This window comes from Chlorocebus sabaeus, chromosome 26 (assembly GCF_047675955.1).
Source record: "Chlorocebus sabaeus isolate Y175 chromosome 26, mChlSab1.0.hap1, whole genome shotgun sequence".
Taxonomy (NCBI): Eukaryota; Metazoa; Chordata; class Mammalia; order Primates; family Cercopithecidae; genus Chlorocebus; species Chlorocebus sabaeus.
In genome coordinates, this window is record NC_132929.1 from 45,374,184 (window position 1) to 45,395,206 (window position 21,023).

At 49.3% G+C, this 21,023-nt stretch overlaps 1 long non-coding RNA gene across 1 annotated transcript in view; it reads left to right on the forward strand.

The window, feature by feature from the left end:
• Window positions 1–618: 618 nt before the first annotated feature.
• The window catches only part of LOC140710390 (uncharacterized), a 100,717-nt gene continuing 80,312 nt past the window's right edge, over window positions 619–21,023 (forward strand). Inside the window, exons 1-2 of the long non-coding RNA XR_012091362.1 lie at window positions 619–726; window positions 1,654–1,659. This is a non-coding gene — a long non-coding RNA (uncharacterized lncRNA). The remainder of the gene's footprint in view (window positions 727–1,653; window positions 1,660–21,023) is intronic.

The window sequence follows — 21,023 nt, forward strand, 5'->3', positions numbered from 1 at the left end:
TAGGGGGATGAGAGATGTTTTCTTGAGATTGATTTCACATAGTAAAAGGAAACCCAATAAAAGTAAGATGGAATGAATCCCCTCTACGTCTTCTTCTGTGACTGGGTCAGGCAGCTGTGAGCAGCTAAAAGAAGCCCTCATCTTACAGGTGGTTCAGCTCCACTTCCACTTCTTTTTGCAATTCACTGGGGATTATTTGTTTCTCTTAATGGGCAACAATTAGCTAATACCCCACCACTGCAAGCAAAGTAAAAGCTGGGCCTGTGTTAACAGTTCTCTTTTTGATGGGGTCATTGGTGTAACTGATAACTTCTAGCTGTATTAGGACTGGTAGCACATCAACATTGCTCCTCTGTTGTGAAAGGAAAATAGAAACGGCTAAGTCAACCGTACATAAAGGCTTATATTTGCTCTTCAAAAGTTTTTTTTGTTTTGTTTTTTAACATATCTTTGCTGGGGTTGGGCCATAGCTTGATGGATATTTGTTGAATGACTAATTATTGACTTATAGGCTAACAGCCTCCTTTGAAGTAGGCTGAGCAAACAAACCATTAAGTGGAACATGGTGTCTAGGTTACACAGCTCACTCATCTGCTGATCGCTGGGGCACACTGCTTGGTTATTACTACCTGAGACTCTGAAAGGAAGCACTAAAAAAATGAAGACAGAGGAATACCAAGAGAGAGAGGAGGTCCAGTTAGACCTAAAGGTGGGCAAGAAGAAGAGGTGAGATCCTCAGTATTGAACAAGTGCAGTGCAGCACATAGGTGATATCTTAACAGGGGTCTCAGTCAATAATTGTTTGGTTGCAAGAAATAGAAGTATTATAAATTTAGTTCTCAGTAATAATAATGATTTTGTTGGAAGTCTATAAGGAATCTCACCGAATTCAAAGGCAGGGATGACAACCAGACCCATGAGAGGCTCAAGGTGTACTGGAAAGTTATCAGAGACTCTCCTAGCTTCTTGCCTGTGTTTCTCTGTTTTTTTTTCTCTGCAGACTGGCTTTCTCTGTTCTGCCTTTTCTCTCTCCTTCCTTCCTTCCTTCCTTCCTTCCTTCCTTCCTTCCTTCCTTCCTTCCTCCCTCCCTCCCTCCCTCCCTCCCTCCCTCCCTCCCTCCCTTCCTTCCTTCCTTCCTTCCTTCCTTCCTTCCTTCCTTCCTTCCTTCCTTCCGTCTGTCTTATTTTTTTGACAGTGTTTTGCTCTTCTTGCCCAGGCTGGAGTGCAATGGCACGATCTTGGCTCAGTGCAACCTCTGCCTCGTGGGTTCAAAAGATTCTCTTGCCTCAGCCTCCCGGGTAGCTGGGATTGCAGGCATGCGCCACCATGCCAGACTAATTTTGTATTTTTAGTAGAGACGGAGTTTCTTCATGTTGGTAAGTCTGGTCTTGAACTCCCAACCTCAGGTGATCCACCCGCCTGTGCCTCCCAAAGTGCTGGGATTACAGGCCAGAGCCACCACACCTGGCTTTCTGCCTTTTTTAGGTTTAAACTTATTCATTTAAACCTGGACATGATCTCTCAGGTTATAGGTCCAATACCAAGAATCTAAGTCCAGAGACCCGGGAGACAGAATCTGATTGGTCAATGGCTAGCCAATGGGGTGCCTCCCCTCAGTCAGGAGTCCATCGCTGTTCCAACAGCTGCAGCCAGGGAGAGGTACATGAATGTGGATAAACATGGCGGCAGGGACCTTTCCTGTGGGTGGTCTGGAAAGGAGGCACTGACTGAGCAGGCAGCACATTGGCTAACATGTCTGCTGTGGGAAAAACTGGAATGACTTGGCTGTTGGATGAAATATTCAACCACATGTAGAAAATGCCCACCATATATTTTTAAAAATGAATAGCTTCTGAAGGTTGGAGTCCAGGTTGCCATAAGGGTCTACATAATACTTGATTTCCAAGGACTTTCCCCCTCGTTTTCCAAGTCTTTGGAGAGCGCAGTTAGTAGAAAATGTTAATGGCCAATTTTAGCAAATGACCATTTTGGTACTGGAGGTACCATTTTGGGCCTGGAGGCCACTAGGGCTGGCTGGAGCTAATTTTTAGAATGCCCCCTTGATGATCCTGGCAACTTGTTTAATATTGACCTGGAGACACGGCGTGGGCCCAGATCCAAATGTACGGCTAAGCCTACATTTTCTGTACTTGTGGGCAAGGAAAAGCCGCTCCAATTACTCCATGTGGATTTCTCGTCTCTGAATACTCTGTGAGTTGTCTGGTCTCACTGCAGAACTGCGGGGTGTGGTTGGGCAGGTTGTGCACAACTATGCTCATGACTCCCCTTAGACTCACATGGGAGCCTTGATTCTATGCTGGTTGCACCGTTTCATTGCTGTGCCTCCAGGTTCTCCCCCTGGACTGTGAGCTCTGGGATGCAAGAGATGCGACTTCCTCTTCTATTGCTTGCCCAAGGGGCTTGTGCAGGCCTGGCCACTCCTTTCTCTCCCCTGTTCCCTCTGAGACTCTCAGAAAGACCCTGCCACCCATCCTCACACCGGATGTGAATGGAGGCCACTGCAGTCCCTCTCGAGGGCTAGATTTTAGGGCCTGTCTTTCATGGTGGCGGAGTCGATGTTGGCATCTCCCAGTGGGCAGGGAGAGTGCTTTCCTGTGGAGTGGGGTGTGCTCAGTTGTGAACTCACACTCATTGCTGGTAAGACAAGCTCCAAGGCAGAGGCTAGTTTTCCAGGTCTTCCTCATGAACACGTGGTGGCTGCACTAGCTCATCCACAGGGCCCTCCTACTCTAAGCTTCTGGTCCCAATCAGTAAGCGACTGGCCCTTACTAGACCCCCACCTACTGGGTACTTGGCTGATGGATGGAGTCACCATCTCTTTGCTTGGGCACCTGGAGCCCCTGAGCTCCAGTCCCTGCAGGCCTTTCCCTGCAGAGCCCAACCGCAGGGTTTGGCTGATAGCCTGGAACTGCCTCACCATCATTTTTCACTGGCCCCACCCCAAAGGACAGCCTCCCCAAGTAACCTTTTTCAGTTGCTCCAACTTCCCTGGAGTATTGACTTAGCCAGAGAGCACGCTCCCTCTCTAACCTCGGTGTGTTTGCTCAGTGGAGGAGTGGGCATTAGGTCCGCTTGACTCCATGAGCACACAGGTTCCTCTGTCTTTACAGGCGCGTCCCACGGAGGGGGTGCGGCGGCGGGCAGGGGGGACGGAGGAGGGAGGCGCAGCTTCCTGTTCTGCTGCCGGTTATCACAGGCTGTTCTAATGCTGCTCAAACAATATTGAGAATAACCCTGGCTCAATAGCACCAGTGTTAGGCTGCAAAGTCAATATTGGCTGAGCAAACACAGCAAATAAGGAGTTGCTATTTGCGTAGCTATGAGTACTTGTGTGCTCCGGCTGCCTCGACAGGGCCCTTGGAAATGAACGGGAAGGAGGAGGGTGTCTGGAGGTGGAGTGGGTTCCTGAGAGGGGCTAGGCCAGGATTTCTCACCTTGGCATTGTTAACAATTGGGGCCAGATAGTTCTTTGTCATGGGGGACTATCCTGTGCATTGTAGGATGTTTGCCAGCAGCCCTGGCCTCTGCCCTCTAGATGCCAGTAGCACCCCCTCCTGATGGTCCAGAGAAACCAAAATGTCTCTTGACATTGCCAGATGTCCCCTGGGAAAGGACAGAGGGCAAAACCTCCCCATTCTGAGACACACTAGGCTGGGTGCAGGACAAGGCTGAGGAGCAGATGGGCTAGAAAAGAGAGAAGGGCTAGGAGGGGCCCACTATGCCTCTTTGACCCTCCAGCTCTCCAGCTCTCCAGCTTGGTCTCTCCCCAGTCTCTCGTGAGTGCCAAGAAAAGCCAGCCTCTTTAAGAACTAGATGCAATGTACAAGTGCCTCTTCGATAGAAGAGCCTTTTCAGCTGCTGGCTGGATGTCTGTGGCCACCTCCTTGCCCTTGCCCTGTCTTGGAACTCACTCCTGTTCTCCATCCCGAGAAAGAGAGAGGTTGTAAGATGCTCAGATAATTTATGTCTGTCTCTCTCTTGTAGAATTGCTGGCACGTTTTGCCCTGGCCGGTGACCTTCTCAGTCAGACGTGCCTATTTATAACAATCTGTCCCTGGCTCTACTTCCTCCCCTTTGCCACAAGGGATTGGCTCGTGCATTCTTGAATGCTGCGAGTGGCCAAGGCTGGGCCTGTGGGAGGGCATGGGGCAGGGAGGGGAGCCAGGCATGCTGGCCAGAGGGCCTCCCTGGGGACAGCCTGCACCAGCTTCGTTCTCCCTCAAGCTCTGCGGGGTCACATCCAGGTTCACCTTTGGTCTGCTGCTGGGAGGGCGATAGAGACAATGTTTATAGCCTGGTGAAGGCCAGGGTGCCTCAGGGGCTTTCTGTGTCATAGCCACCAGTCCTCACTGCTGGGCCGTAGCTGGAGCAGAACGATGTTCAGAGAGGCTGTGCTGAGGGGGCTCTGGCCACATCTTGACCCCTGGAGACTTCTCCTCCAGGCCAGGCTGCCACGGCTCCCAGGTTGGGGTGGATTAGGAATGAAAAGAATGACACTGGCAATAAATGAGCATTAGACACTGTTCCTTTTTGAATGTTGATCCTTTTGGTCGTGGTGGGAGCAGAAGGGGAGCCTGTGCTTGGGCAGCTGTGATAGTGTGGGGGTCGTGATTGCCATACCATGGGCTTTGGCTTCAGAAAGTGGCATCTTGGGAGGAGGGAAAACTCCTGGATCTCCAGATGTTGAGAAGGTAAGAACAGGCAGGCAGAAGAGAACCGGGCGGCCTCGGCATGGTGAAGCGGCTGCAGGAAGGTGGAAAGTTGTGATGTTTTTTCCTTTTTTTCAGAGTTAGCACACACTTTATGCACCACTCTATTTGTCCTCTCCGCTGTTCCCCTTCCCTCCTTCCTTAGACAGAGGAGGAGAAGATATTTGAGAAACCTACCGCATGCCACTCCCTCCTGAAGGTACTTGTGCGAGAATGTTTCACAGAGCAATGGAAGCCTTTCAAAACTTGTCAGACCCATTGCCTGATTTCTTTAGAGACTTGGCAAGGGGCAGGTTGGCATGATTAGACTCAAGGCCCAAAGATGGAAACATTCCTGAAGCAGCCATCCTGATTGTGGGGTCACCTGGGGAAACAGGGATCCCTCCCTCCAAAGCTGATTCTGCATTTGCAGTGTCGGGGAGGGCCTCGGCGCCTGGCCCACCCCAGCCAGAGCTCCCCTGCTGTTGCCTTATCCTGGTGCCCCGCTTCCCAGCTTCGTGCAGGTGTATTTTCCTTTCTGCTTGGAAGGTGGGTGATGTGGGCTGTGGTTGTGGAGAAACAAGCCTCGGCGTTAGCAATGGGGATGGGGAGGTCCATCAGCTGGCTTCGGTCTCATCTCTCTGGCATCCTGGGATCCTGTGTCAGACTTCATTTGAAGAGAGGCTTCTGCTCTTTAAAAAAGGAAAGTTGCAGCTATAGTAGAAAACAATGTGACTTTCAAGCTGGGGTAACCGAGTTCCCACCCCTGTTCTTTCACTTGCTGGACACATTCACAGAAGGAGATGTCACCCTTCTGAGTGTCGGTTGTCCCACCCGCAACATGGGAACAGCAACATTCAGCCTCTAGGGCTGAAGCAAGGATAAAACAAGACTGCTTGTGTGTGTGGTGACAGTGCCGTGCTCAATGCCATAGACACTCCGGAAATGGAAGCCCTTGATGCCTTTGCCTTCCCCTCTAGATCCTGCTCAGCTTCCCAGGCCAGTCCAGGTTGCGGCCCCACCACGTGGTCCCTTGGGACCTTGCTTCTCAGGTCCCCCAGTGATCTATTCCCTCTTTGAGAGAGGGAGAGTGATAGAAAGAACACCTGCAGTGGACTCGAAAGACCTGGCTTTAAGTGCTGACTCAGCAACTTAGTAGCTGTAAGGCATCAGGCCAGGGACTTAATCTCTCTGAACTTTGGTTTCCTCATCTGGTTAATGGCCTGATGATACTTTCCTCCGAGGTGCCAGTAAGTCAGGAGAAGGCAGTGCTTCAGAAATGTGGGTCTAGTTATGAAGCCCCCTTTGGGATTTGTTTAAAGTGTGGGTTGCTTATTTTCACTACCCAAAGCTTCTAATGCAGTTGGTCTGGGGTGGAGCCCAGGAATCTGCTTTTTAAATAAGCCAGCAGGTGACTGGGATGCAGGCGGCCCACCAAGAAAAAATATAGAGTGTGTAATCCCAGTGTCCTGGGTGCTCACCAGACAGTGTCTGCAGGGGGAGGCCCCCACATAGCACAAACACACCCTATCTGACTCTCCAGCAGCTCAAGCAGGACCACCAGGAAAGTCTTCTCAAGTGCCTCTGAGATTCCCCCCAAATGCCGCCTCATGCGGCCGTCACCACGTGGGCCTGTCCAGTTCTCTTTCTTCTGCCCTATCTCCCACCTGTCCATGTGCTGTGCACCTAAGGCTGCTTCAGGGGACCTCCCTTGGAAGCTGTTGGCCATACCCAACCCAGAGCACCCTTGTCCATATTGAGGGCACTTCCCCTGGATGCTTCTGAAGGTTACCACGATATGGGTATCAGATGGGGATAGGTCTGATGTAGAATGTGGGCTGCAGCTCTCTGCAGCTCTGTGTCACTTTTGCCACTGGACACCAAAACTGCACAAAGCATTGCAAGGTGTCTCATGCTACGAGCTCCTCTTTGCTGGGCTAAAACACAGTCTGAGAGCTGGGCAGGACACACACACCATCTCTTCCTCACAAGATACTGAGTTCTTGATGTGGCAGACACGTTCTGTCATCCTAGAGTCCCGTGGCGTCTTGCAAAGGGGTGGGCACAGAGCAGAAACCTGGTGAGTGCTTTTGGATTGGTTGGTAGTTCTGTGGGAATGGAGGTAGCTCCGGAGAATGCACTTTGCTGCTTTTCTCAGCTTCATCCTTTCACATGGATGTAGTTGCTCTGTCATGACCTGAGATCCAGGCTGCCAGTATACCCTCTCATCATCATCCCTGCGATGGTGAATACGCCCCTCCATTCATGTAGGGCTTTGGCACCACCTGAATCATGATCTTCCCCACCTTGCAAAGACCTGCCACCATCCCAGGGGACTTCAGTGTCCTTGTGAATAACCCATCCGCCATCCGTGCCCCACATGCTTCCTAAACCTTTTCAGGCACATTGGCATCACCACCACTCCATGCTTTCACTCACACCCTCAGTTCTACCCTAAATGCTGGGGATTTAGCATTTCCTAAAAGATGGCCACTCATCGGCACCATTTGGGGAGTTTTAAAATATACATTTCCAGGTCCCAGATCTGTTCAATCAGAAACTCCAGAAGTGGGTCCAGAAACTGGATCTGACCTTCTGATGATCAGCCACATCAGCAACCACTGGATCTTGTCATCCTCTGTTGTGGTTCTCTGGAATCCAACCTGACAGTAGCCCACCACCAGAATCAATTACCCCCTGTGCCTTGTTTTCCCCTTGTCAAGTCATTCAGGCTTTTGACTCTCTCTTTCTCTCTCTTTTTTCCTGTCCATCAGCTTCCTCCTCTGTTTGTGTGTGCCCCTCATGTAGCCTGGACTAGGTGAGCAACACATACCCTCTTCCCTGGTCCCTGCCTTACCTGTCTGATAAAACCAGAGGTCAGCCTTCTGCACTCCTGCCCCCAGTTTGCCTCTGATACCCCTGGGATCACTGCTGCATGCAAACATGAGGAGCCTACACTCACTCAAGTTCTTTGGGATACCTGACAATCCTCTCCTGAGTTGTCAGCTCCATCTCCCAATCCCCTCCACAACCATTCCAAGTTTCTACTGCCTTCCTCAGTCTTCCATCCCAGCACGCACCACCTTGTGCGCCTACTATGTGCCCAGCAAGAGATACAGAGCTGAGCAGGTTAGACGTGGGCCCTGTCCTCATGAAGCTTACAGTCCAACGTGGAAGAAAAGACAAGCAATAATGATCAGTGCTCTTGATCATGCGGAAAGACAAGGGCAAGGTCACAGGGAAAGTGAAGCCTGCAGGTGGGAAATGCCTTCAGTAGCCAGCCCCTGCTCCATCTGCACATCTGGGGTCCTGCAGCCTGCTCTCCTTCCCTCATTCTTGCTGGAAGAGAGATCTTTCTACTTTATGTGGTCACCCCCTCCTCTGTACTTGTGATCCCCCTTTCCCCTGCCAGGAACTTCACAGATTAGACCCCTCCTCAAAAGTTCAATCTCTTCATATCTATTGCTTCATCCCTTTCAGCTCAGTCTCTCCTGCCTTATTGTTATTAGTAATAAGATTAACTGTTTGCTGAAATTAATGCAGGTAAGTCTCAGTGACAACATTATTCACAAAGAACCAGCCATCAGATGGCCATAGAGGGAGAGATTTAAAAAGGCAGAGAAATGTGAGGCAGGGCAGTGGAGGGGGGATGGGGAATGGGCTGGGCAGCTTCCACATGTTCTCTTGTTTAATCCTCACAACTTCATGGGGCGGGTGTGATCATCCTGTTTTGGCTTTGGGAGATGCAGCCATTTAAGGCTGCAAAACTGCTGTGTCAGTCAGTCAGTTAAAAAAACAACCCATTCCCAGGGTTCCATATGCACAAGGTGTTCATTCAGGAAATTAGAGGCTGGCCCAGCCGCCGGAAGGAAGGGCTGGGGGAGCAAGGGTCAGGAAGGCATCGCGGAAGGTCAGCGTGCAGGCTTCAAAGTGGATATCTCTCCAGGGCTGGCCTGGAAGCAGTATGGAACCTCCAGGAAGCTCGTGCTGACTATGAGCCACAGCTATGGGTGGGAAATGGCAGGCACATGCCCAGAAGAGGCTGCAAACCTCATATCTGCACCAACTGCCTTAGGAGAGGAATGGCCTCTCCTCTCTTTCACCTTCCAAATACCATGTGAGTGTCTCCCTGGCAGGATCCAGCCTGGGCTCCTGTAGAGAATGGGAATCTGGGAACTCCAGGTCCTGGAGGAGACAGTGGACGAGGGCGGTAAGGATTCAAGGTGATGACAGACAGTTCAGCACGAATGCCACTGGGCAAAGCTGAGTCAGAACCCAGATCTGCAGGCTTCAGCTCTCCACTCCATTTCCCAAGCCACGCTGACCTCCTTTGAACTTTCTCTTAAAGGACTTTGTTTTTGCCTCACCACTCTGTAGAATTGTCTGAAATTCCTTCAACCATCAATGAATTTGGAAGACAACAGGCCGCTAACTGTGGACTAAACATTCATGAACTTTCCTTCTTCTCAAATAATACTTCTTGTCTTAGGATCAAACACTCAAGGTATTGGTCTCCAACCTGTGATTTTGAAGCTTTTTAAAAAGAATTCTTTGTTCAAATGTTACACAGAACCCCCCCGTACGCAGTGGGTACTGAAGATAACTAGCCTCCGTGCTGAGCGCCCCTATTCTATCTGCCCTGAGCAGGACTGGGGGACATCAGGTTCTGGAGGACATTAGACAGAGGAGGAAAAGGAGCTTCCTCTCAGCCCAGAAAACATTGGCAAGTTAGAGAATTGTGGGAGTGGAGCATCAAAGAGGAGGCCTTTCTCTACTTCCTCCCACTCTTGTGTGTGGCTTTTATGGTTCAATGACTGGGCTTTTTTGGAAAGAAATAGGGCCTTGAGGATTAATATCTGGGAATGGAGCTAAACACAAATCTGTGTCCCTTTGGCTGCAGTTTTCCATGGGCATCACCATCTTTTCCCAGAGTGACTTTAGCAGGGGATGCTGGGGGGACTTTGTTACGAGCAGCATCCTAGGCTGAATGGGGCCTTCCTTAGGGTCCTTGAAGTTCACAGATTTGCTTTGTCTTGCTTCCCTGGTTCTGCAGACCCCAGGCCAGTATTTGTGTGCTTGTGCTTGTGCATGTGTGTGTGCGTGTGCATGTGTGTGTGTATATAATTCATTGAAGTGAGAGAGACAATGGATTTTAAATTCTCAGTAAATCGCAAACATTGTGAGATGCGTCAGTACTCTGGGCCAAGACAAATGTAATTTTGGATTATTAAGTCTACATGACAAATGAGTGCTTATTAATTTTTATTTATCTTGAGTGAATTAATAGGGACCAGCGATGGGAAAAAAATAATTGTCATTCTACTCATTCATAGAGAATAGCTGATTTGGAGAAAACCTTAAGAAACAGTAGCATAAAATCACAGAATGTTGAAGCTGAAATCTTTATTTGCTTTAATTCAACAAATATGTATTAAGTAACTTCTTGGTTCTGGAAATTCAAAAGCATACAAGAAACTGTTCCAGTCCTCAAGGAGCTCAGAGTTTGGTAGGGGCAACAATAGGAATTTGATCAAGGAATAAAGGTGGTATGAGATTAGGGCAGGCTGTCATTAACTCCTTGTGGGGGTAAAAGAGCCAGAGAAGGCTTTCTGGAGGAGGTTATATCTGAGTTGGGTTTTGTTGTATGAGTAGGAGCTTGGCAGGAAAAAAAGTTGGAGAAAGGCATTCTTGTCAGAAAGAAGAAGAACACAGGCTTGTTAATCCATGAGAGGAGTTCAGAAATCCAGCAGTCTGAAGGTGTAAAGTAGAGGGAGATGAAGAGAGAGGGGTGGGCAGGGAGCAGGTCCTGAAATCTGAGCTGAGGATAGGTCTGGACTTTTCCTCCATGATCAGGAGCCATCAAAGGTGTGAAGCAGGAGAAACACCACTTTGGTGGACCTATGGGGGATGCACCAGAGGAGGCAAGGCTGGAATCAGGACCCCCTTATGAGGAAGTTGCAGTGGATGGGGATAGAAGCCAGGCAGAGCTAATGAGAAGGGAGAAAGTGGATGGATTGTATCAGTTTCTTTTTTGCTGCTGCAACCAGTTTTAAATTTAAAGCAAAACAACTTAATTTTCTTACAATTCTGGAGACCAGAAGTTCAAAATCAATCTACGGGGCTAAAGCCAAGGTGTCAGTCTGGCTGGTTCCTTTTGGAGGCTCTAGGGTAGACGCTATTCCCAGATTGCCTTTTCCAGCTTCTAGAGGCCACCTGCATGTCTTGGCTCATGGCCCCTTCTGTCATCCTCGATCCGCATTATTCCAGCCTCAGCTACCATCATCACATCACCTTCTATCTGACTCTGACCTTCCTGCATCCCTCTTATAAGGACTGTTGTGGATATTCAGAGCCCAGCTGGAAAATCTCCTCATCTCAAGGTTCTTAAGCTCGTTGGCAAATTTCTCTTTGCCATGTGAGTTAACATTCACAGGTCCTAGGGGTTAGGACATGGACATATTCGGAAGGTCATTATTTAGCCTAGCACCTGGATGCAAAGGACTTTGGGAACTGTAGCCAATACAATTTGGTAACTGACTAGGGAGAATGGAGGTGATAATGGGAGAGAAAACCCTTGTGGATACTGGTTTGGGCAGCAAGTGAATGGTGGTGCCACCAACTACGAGAAAGAAGGAGGAAGAGCAGAGCTGGAGAGCAGGTGTAGCGGGAGGTGTGGAATAACGTGCTTAGTTTTGAACACGGTGAACTTGAGATGTCCTGTAGGTCATCAGATACATGGAATTCAGGGGAGAGGTCTGGGTGAGAAAGAAATCTGAGTCAGTCATGTGCAGTTGGTAATCGAAACTGGGGTGTGGGTAATGGTAACTCAGGGAGTGTACAGAAAAGAAGTTTTGGAATTTTATGGTACATCAGAATAGCCTTGGCATAGAGTTGGCAGGTTTAGCACATGAAAGTACAGGAGGCCCTGTACAAATTGAATTTCAGATAAACAACAAATAATTTTTTAGTATGTCTCACATATGGCACGCACCTCACTTGCCCTGCCTCTCTTGTTTATCTGAAATTCAGATTTAACTGGGCATTCTGCGTTTTGCCTGGTGACTCTACCTTGGGAACATGTTAAAAGCAAGGCACCTTTGTGGGCTGCGTTCCCAGGGATTCTGGTTGAGTTGGTCTACGGGGAGGCTGTATTTTAACACACTCCCCAGGAGACTCTCAGGCAGTTGGACCTATGAGACACTGAAGGAGAGTGAGGAAGGAAGAGGGCTCAGAAGCAGACCCCAAGAACCTCAGCACTGAAGGGCAAGGGAAGGAAGAAGCCAACACACCGGCCTGAGAAAGACCAGACAGAGCAGCAGGAGGAAAACCAGCTCTGGTGGCCTCATGCAGGTGTTTTGAGGACGAGCATCAGTGCAGCAAGAAGCTGTAAGAGGCCATGAGTTAAAATGTGGAGTCAGCGGTGACTGGCCATGGCATTCTTGTTCATTGGAGTTCTCTTCCAGTCTGGGCTGTACCCAGGACACAGTGATCATGCCTGTATCTCTCTGCCTGTTTGCCTCTCTACCTGAGGGCTTTCCCCAGCACAACTTGGCTGCAGGCAGGCACCACCTGAAAGTTCAGGAGTGCGAATGCCCCAGGACAACCCTCACCAGTGGGGCATGCAAGCTGGTGGACCACTGGCCCAGCCTCCCAGCTCCAAGAGCTCAGTCCACTCTGTTTCTCAGAGGGGACTCAGAGGGATGGAGCCTCTGTTGCCCACAATGGTGTCCTTCTTATTAATCACACTTGGTTAGCTTCTCTCCCTTCCCTCTCTCACTCTGTCCCTGTCCCTCCAATTCTCATTCTCTGGAATCATTTCCAGAGATTATACTACATGCACCCAGGACCTTGTCTCAGGGTCTGCTTCTGGGAGGACCAAAACCAGGACCTTGGAGATGTCCGTTCCCATGGAGTCATGGGGAATTGCTGAGGGCAGCAGGCAGAGGGGTTGGAGGGGGGCGAAGGTCCCCGGAAGGAGCCATGAGGCAGGGAAAGGCTGTCGTCAGTGAACCCCAGCCTGCCCTGTGTGCACCTCGCCTCCTTGGCAGCCTGCATTCCCCATTGCTTACCTCATGACCCTGGTTCCCTAAGACACCTCTGTAGAACCTCCTTCTAGGATCTCTGGACCCTGGTGGACCATTTCACTTGGACTCTGCCCTCTTCAGCCATGCTAATGAGGGCATGTATCTATCCCCCTTCTCCTGCTTTGCAGCTGATGATGTTCTTCCATTTCAAAATAGGCCTTCAATATCTTAGAGAAGGAGGGAGAGGAAGCTTTCCTGAGCACTGCTTTGTATACAACTCTACTATCTCATTTAATCCTCACAACACCATAGAGAGTGATTTTTTCCATCTTTTCAGTGAGGACACTGGGGTTCAGGGGAGTTAAGTCACCCTCTAAAGTCACCCACGCAGTAAGTGGTGGAGCTTGGATGCTGGTCTGCTGCCTTGCCAGGCTGCCTACACGCGACAGGTATTTGAGGATGACACCCAGACTCAACCAAGCCCTTTCCCTGTCCAGGCCGGTGATCACATTTTCTTTAGATGACACTTCAAGGGGCATGGCTCCTGAACTCTCACCTCTTGGGTGACATTCTTGGTCTGCCTTCCCAGTGAAATATAGCACCCAGGGCTGGTAGCTTTCCAAAAGAGCCCTGTGCCAGTTACCTCTGCTGACCTGAACATTACACCTCCATCTCTGACCCCAGGATCGCATTAGCTTTTGAAACAGCTGCAGTCCTTACACGGGCTCATATGAAGCTTTGGGGTTACCTAAACCCCCGGGTCTTTTTCACATGACTTGTTGCCAAGCCAGGATGCTCCTGGGGCAGTTAATCATTTTGATCCCAAATTGATATGTTAGGACTGTGGTTTTCATGGTTTGGGCTAACATTACAACAAAAAGAAATGCAATAGGTGTTGATTTCTCTATACGGCCAATGATTGGCCATTAATGAATTTGTGTGCCTCATATTTCCAAGCAGATTTTCTGTTCCTTGAGGGCAGAGGGCATGCTTTCCCTCTTCTGCATTGCCTACAGGGTCTGGCACAAAGGTCTGCAAACAGTAGGTATTCCACAAGCATTCTCATTGCCTTTGAGGGAAAAAGACCCTCAATCCCTCAATCCTGCCCTCCTCAGCCTCAGCTTCAGCTCTTGTCAGCACCATTCTCCGCAGCCGACTGTACTACGTGGAGCACCCCCATCTGGAATGCTCCCGTGGAGTGGCTTCTTACAGTAGTGGTGGCAGGCAAGATGGCAGACTGAAGAAAAGAGCACTGGTCCTGGATCCGAGATACCTGGGTCTGAATCAGCTCTCGCATGTGACCGTGTACTGTTCCCTCATTTGTAAAATAGAGACAATGAAAACAGGTTAACGTACTGAATCCATACTGTAAAATGTGCTCCATGCTTTTTGCCCATAATCTCAACCCGGTGAATTAGGGATAATAAATATTTCCATTTTTTAGATGAAAAAATCTGAAATTCAGAATAGTTAATTTGCTTGCTCAGGGTCACAAAAGTAAAGCATACAGAGCTGGCATTTGAACCCATGCTGTCTGCTCCACCCTTAGCCATTGGGCATAATAAATATGTCACCTCCTAGATTATTGCACAAGAGAATGGCAACTCGCTGGTAAAGTGCCCGTTACCATGCCTGGCACATAATAAGTACTTAGTAAGTGCTATCTCTCTCCCCAGCTGCCTCTCCACCTTTAATGTTTCCCTCGCCTCAGGGCAGAGCTAGGACAGAAAGGTGGAAGTAGAGGAGATTCACTTTCAATACGGTCAAGGGAGCAACTTCCTGACAGTTTTGAGTCCTCAGAGAGAGATCTCTGTTCTTGGAACAGGAGAGCAGAGCCTGGCTGGTCAGCTGTTGGTGGCGGAACCACTGTCTCAGTCTGGAGGAGGGAGGAGTCATCATGCTGGGGTGCGGCTGGGGACCTGTGGACCTTTGAGGAAAGAATTCCTTAGTTAGCAGGGCCATCCTGACCCCTCTCGCTCTTGTCTCTCACACATGATCTATCACCACGTGGTGTTGATCCCACCCCACCTGCCCTGGCATCCTTCTACCTGCTTCTCTCCAGGCCACCAGCAACTCTCCTGTTGAACCTGGCACTGGCCATCTAACTGAGTGTGTGACCCCTTTCGATTGTCTATCCACACAGCACTCTGTAGGTCTTCCCAAAATACAATGTGCTCATACCTCGCCCCAGCTCAGGACCCTCAGAGCCTTTCCGTCTGTAGGAAAAGAGACCTCTTCAGAGGTCTCTCTGCCAGTCACCCAGGCCCTCTCAGGGCCCCCAGAGCCTCTGGCAGGCCTTTTATATGTGCCTTTCCCTCAGCCCGGGACCTTCTCTGCCCTCTCTCTCTGCTAACTTTGTCTTCCCCTTCCAAGCCTGTGCATTGCCTTTTCCTTGAAGCTGTCTTTGATCACTGCTTTTCCTCCATCCTCACCCCAGGTGACAGTGTGAGTCTCATGTCATCAAAGCCCCCACCTCTAGGACCTAGAATTGAGCCATGCAGTACAAGCTTTTCTTGAGTCTTCCAGGTGCCAAGAAGACTTGGCCAGACCACGTGGATGCAGAGATAAATGAGCCATGTTCTTGGGCCTGGAGGAGCTCTTGAGAACAGCATGGAGTGATGTGTTGGCCGAGTTAAGCTCAGGTGCTCTGGGGAAAACTACACAAGGAACACAGATAATCCAGACTGAGGGAGTCAGGGAGGGGCTTCCTGGTGGAACAAGTGATTAAATAGAGCTTTAAGGTCTCAGTGGGGGATAGGATGTCAAGAAGGGAAAGAAGTTTGTGCTCAACTACAGCCCTGAGTGAGTAAGCCATGCCGGGCACTGCAGAATGACTGAGCCGAGGCTGCACAACCCTTGCTGATGGGTGCCGCGACGGGTGAGTGGGAAGGAGTCTCCTTGGAGGCCTCCCAGGTCTCTGGAAAGGCAGGAGTGGGGGATGCACAGGAGGACTAGGTATGGAGGGACAAGAGGGTAAAGAGGTTGATCAGGAACCTGCTTGATTTAGAGTCCTTGTGGGATCCCTGAGTGGAAATTCCTTAGTGGGAAGGGCATCTGAAGTGGAGGGAACAGCATGAAAAGGCCAAGAGGCCAGACTGAAAGGGCCATAGATAGTGGAACAATGAGGACACCTGGCTGGAATGTGGAGAAAGAGGAGGGAGGGACTGGTCAGCTGGAGGAGGTTCCCAAGGTGACTGTACCTGAAAGTCAGTTATGGGCCAGACGCTGTGCTAAGTGCTTTTTTGAACATTACTTTTTATCTTCCCGATAAACCTGCAGCAGCCTCGTTTTACAGATGAGAGCAATGAGGCTCAGAATGGATAAAGGACTTGCTCAAGACCATGTAGCACTAGCCAGAGCCTTGCACAATAGGTGCTCAATATATATGTCCAAAGGGGTTGACTGACTGCATGAATGAATGAATGAATCAGTGAATCAATGAATGAATAATAGAATTCAAGTGCAAGCACGCCTGGCTTTCAGCTTGAGCTCTGTCCTGTCCTATACCTTGTTGCCTGAATTCTCTCCACCTCAAAAACAGTAACTATAATTCTAATGGTAAGAAGGGTGAATAACATAGCTTCCTCCTGAGCCTGAAGTGGTCGTGGCTTTGAGCAAAGCCCTCACATTCCTCCAAGCCAGGAGCTCATGACTACATGCTTCCCCCCTTCCGGAATCTTCCCTAACTCCTCCTGGGGCAGCTCCATGCCAGCTGCCCTTTTGAAAACCACTGTTTGCTTTCCCTGCCTCCAGTTTTATCATTTTCTCCAGGAAAATATTTGCCTTCCCATTATTTTAATCATGCCTCACGGGTCCAGCAGGGAGGCCTTGCAGAAGAATAAGCCCTGTTTCCTGTTTGCTGTACTGGGAAGACAAACAGGTTTGTTTGACTTACTTGCGTTTTCCCAGTAGGTGGACCCCTTGGAGCAAACACAGACTAGACCTTGGGCTTCCTGCCCCTTGGACCTGGAGTTGACTTGACTGGGGAGCATTTAAAATGGAAAGTGCTTCCCTTAAGCCAAGCTGGGGTGGATTGAGCTATTCTCTTTTGTTTATCACAGAGCATGGATTTCTTTTATCATACACAGTGACTGAACTGGAAGTGAGCTTCTCTTGAGTCCGGGAAACATTCAGTCTTCCTCAAACAGCAACTGAGCCCCGTAATACTTGAATGGATTGATCTAAGAGTGAGACTTCAAGATGAAAATATTCTAGAGATTAGGGGTGGGATTAAGTGGGGGGCTATGACCAGGGAGAAACTTGAAATTATTGGGGTAAAAATGACCCCGATTTTTGAAGCCAGACAGATCTGGTTCAAATTCAATTATAGGTGAACTACTTTTTATGTGTGTGTTTCTAAGGATAGAGCTGTTGCTTCATTCATTCTGTGAATGTTTAGTGAGCACTTCCCAGGTGTCATCCCTATTTTAAGTGGTGTGATGCACCGGTGAACAAAACAAGTAATAATTTCTGCCCTTTGGAGTTTACAATCCAGTGGAAAAAAAACAGGCAAACATAAGACATAAGAAAAAGAGGCAGCAAGTTAGAAAGGGATCAAAAAAAGTGGAAGAGGGCCAGGTGCGGTGGTTCATGCCTGTAATCCCCACACTTTGGGAGGCAAAATCGGGTGGATCACCTGAGGTCAAGAGTTCAAGACCAGCCTGGCGAACATGGTAAAACCCCGTCTCTATTAAAAATATAAAAAATAGCCAGGCATGGTGGCAGGTGTCTGTAATCCTAGCTACTCCGGAGGCTGAGGCACAAGAATCTCTTGAACCCAGGAGCCAGAGGTTGTAGTGAGCTGAGATCATGCCTTTGCACTCCAACCTGGGTGACAGAGTAAGACCCAGTCTCACCAAAAAAAAAAAAAAAAAAAAAAAAAGATGGAACAGGTTTAGTGTGATTGGGAAGGTGGTGTTGGTGGGTGAGGGTGCAGAATAAATGGGATGGTCAGGGTAGGCCTCTTGAAGAAGGTGATATTTGAATAACAACTTGAAGAGGGAAAGTACTTAATTCCAGACATGTCTGATTCCAAAGCCCAAGCTCTTAAGCCTACACCACCTCTCTCCCAGTTGAATACCAGCAGAAAGCTGGACACATGGTAGTACTTGGTAAGTATTAGTGCTTATCCCATCCATCTTGCTTTTAGAGTCTCTTGGGCATGCATCAACCGGGGAAACAGACAAGAGGGTGGTGGGTGGGGATCCCAGCAGGGCACCATTGCGAGAGCAAGGTGTGGGCATAAAGTAGGGATCCTGGGGAGCAGGCAGTCACCAAGATGCCCATGACTGCTCTTAGGGTTGGAGTTCATTCAGGCTGGGGAGTAGAGTTAGGGTGGGGAGGGCTAGAACAGTTAGGGAAGGTAAGGCTCATCCATTGATGCTCACTGCACGCCTTAACTTTGCCCTGGAGAGAAATGCACTACACAAACATTTGTTGAGGGCCTACTAGGAACCAGGTGCTTCCCCATCCATGTCATTCTCCCAACTGTCCTCTGAAGCAGGCAATAGCATCTCCATTTCACAGTTAGAGAAACTGAGCCTCAAAGGTTGTAAAGATTATGTGTTGCTGACTGGCTTGAATATAGCTTTGGATCTGTCTGATTTTATAGACCAGGTAATTTTTGCTTTATAATCATGATCAATTTCTGAGTGAACAGAAAATCTATCTGAACAGCTGCCAATGTCAGTATCATCCTCAACCTCACCATCAACGTTACCAACATCACCATCACCATTAACATCACCATCACCATCATGGTCACCATCACCATTACTGTCACTGTCACCATCACCATCACAATCACCATTATCACCATCACTGTCACCGTCACCGTCATTGTCACCATCACCAACATCACCATCAGCCTCACTCTCAATGGTTCTGGGTTCTGTGATTACAGGCAGCAGGGCATGTCAGATCATCTCTCTCAGATTCAGCTTCCTTATCTGTGAAATGAGTATAAGTATATCTACCCCAGAGGTTAGGAGAGGTGCTGAAGTACGTCTCCTATTTCCTCCACTCCACCAAAACTGCTCTTTTCAAAATCATCAGTGACCTCTATAATTGTCATCATACTCGCCCTCCAAGAGCATTCAGTGCCTCTGACCACTTCCTCCTCTTGGCTTTGTGATAGTTGCTTTCTGATTTCCCTTCCAGCTCACTGATCCCCCACCCTCCCTTGCTAGCTCTGTCTCATCTACTAGATCCCTAAATTTTTGAGTCTTACAGAGCTTTCTTCAAACAGGCTCTCTAACTGCTTCCTCCCTAGTCCAACCAACCATCGTGCTTCCCTTGAAATACTATAGAAACTCGACACCACTAGAGCATGGTCAGGGAAGCGGCCCTTAGAGTGGGCCATGGGGAAGAAGGGTCCCTTCCTGGGCCCATCTGGAACTAACAGCACTCTCTTCAAGAAGGAGCTACTGGGTCAATCCCGAGCAGAATTTTTCACAAGTAGTTTGTGAAGTCTCTGCCTCCTGAATCTGCATCCCTTTCAGCTTTCTGTTGCTTGCTGGGTCTGTACTATCTCAGGTGATCAGGGCCCTCAGAATTTTCCCACCCTAAACATGTTCACACTGAGATATCAGGGACAGTGGCCCACACTTGGTTTCTATTTAGCAGAGAACTAACAGTGTGCTATAGAGAGATCTCCAGTTAATGGGTGGGAACATTTGCAGAATGCTTTCCTGAAAACTGAAATAGCACCCCTTTGGGGGCTACTGTTTCTGCCTCCACATTGGGGGGTCTGTTCTGAGACAGATGGTCCCCTGTTGGGCTGTTCTCACACACACGAGCAGAGGAATTCTTTTAGGTCCTCTTGGCCTCGGGAGCATTTTGAATCAGATGCCAGGAGAAACAGATTGCCTACCCCTTATTCTGGGGGCTGTGGGTGGATGGCTTTGAGAGGAGATCTCTTCCAAGAATGTGTTTTCCCTTACATCTTCAGGATGCCATGCACTTCCCGCTCTGCTCTTTTGAGGCTGGCATAAGCATGAGAGTTGCTTGGGGAGGAACGTCTGTACCGCCTCTGCCCCACTGCTCAGGAGCAATGGCGGGTGAGTGAGTCACTTTTGGCATCCTCCTTTGTTCCCTGTGCGTAGGGCTACCCAGTTGGTAACACTACAATCTGCTCTCCACCGCCAGCTTAACATTCCTAAAATAGCTCAGTGTGATTGGGCCATTCCGTTGCTCAAGAACTATCCAGAGTCTTCCATTGCCCGTAGAATGAAGTCCCAGGCTTTCGTCTCACATTTGAGGTTGCTACCATCTGGCCTTCATTTGCTTTTCTAACCATGCCCCTCATTCCTTCTCTACCCAAGGTCTTCCCTCCAGACAGTCAGGTCTACTCTCCTTTCCCAGAATGCCTGGCCTCCTGCCTGCATCCACACCATTCTCTTGGTTAAAATTCTCTCCCCTCCTTGTTGCCTGTATAAACTTCTTCCTGTTCTTCCAAACAGGTTTGAGGCCAACCTTGCAAAGGCCTCCTCTCCTTGGATGTCTTCCTTGATCCCGCCTTTCATTTGCCCCCTGATTTCATGTGACCACACAGAGGCCCTTTTGTGACTACTTACCTAGGTGTGGGCAGGGAGTGGAAGAACCACAAGGGACAGTACCCAGAGCTATTACCACCCACAGGTAGTCCCAGCAGCAGGAGAGCTATTACCACTTCTAGGCCTGAAGAAGTGAGGGGAGGAAACTGTTAACAAAACCTGGAAGGAGGAAGGCCTGCAGAGAAGACCACAGGGCTGTGACCTTCCACAGAGATGTGGTCAGCCTGGGGAGAGCTCTCCGGTGAGTCAGGGCAATGAGCATCCCTTGGCTAAGACCAACTGGAAGCCAGAGCGCAAGGGAGCCCCTTAGAAAGTCTCTGCAGGGGCCGGGTGCGGTGGCTCATGCCTGTAATCCCAGCATTTTGGGAGGCTGAGGCAGGCGGATCACAAGCTCAGGAGTTCGAGACCAGCCTGGCCAATATGGTGAAACCTTGTCTCTACTAAAGATACAAAAATTAGCTGGGCGTGGTGGCGGGTGCCTGTAGTCCCAGCTACTCAGGAGGCTGAGGCAGGAGAATTGCTTGAACCTGAGAGGCAGAGGTTGCAGTGAGCCGAGATCACACTGTTGTACTCCAGCCTGGGTGACAGAGCGAGACTCCATCTCAAAAAAAAAAAAAAAAAAAAAAAAAAAAAAAAAAAAAAGAACGAAAGTCTCTGCAGGTCAGCCTGCCTGTGTGAGCAGAGGAGTGAAGGAGTGTGGAAAGGAATCTGGAGGGACGTAAAGAGGAAGGAGATTC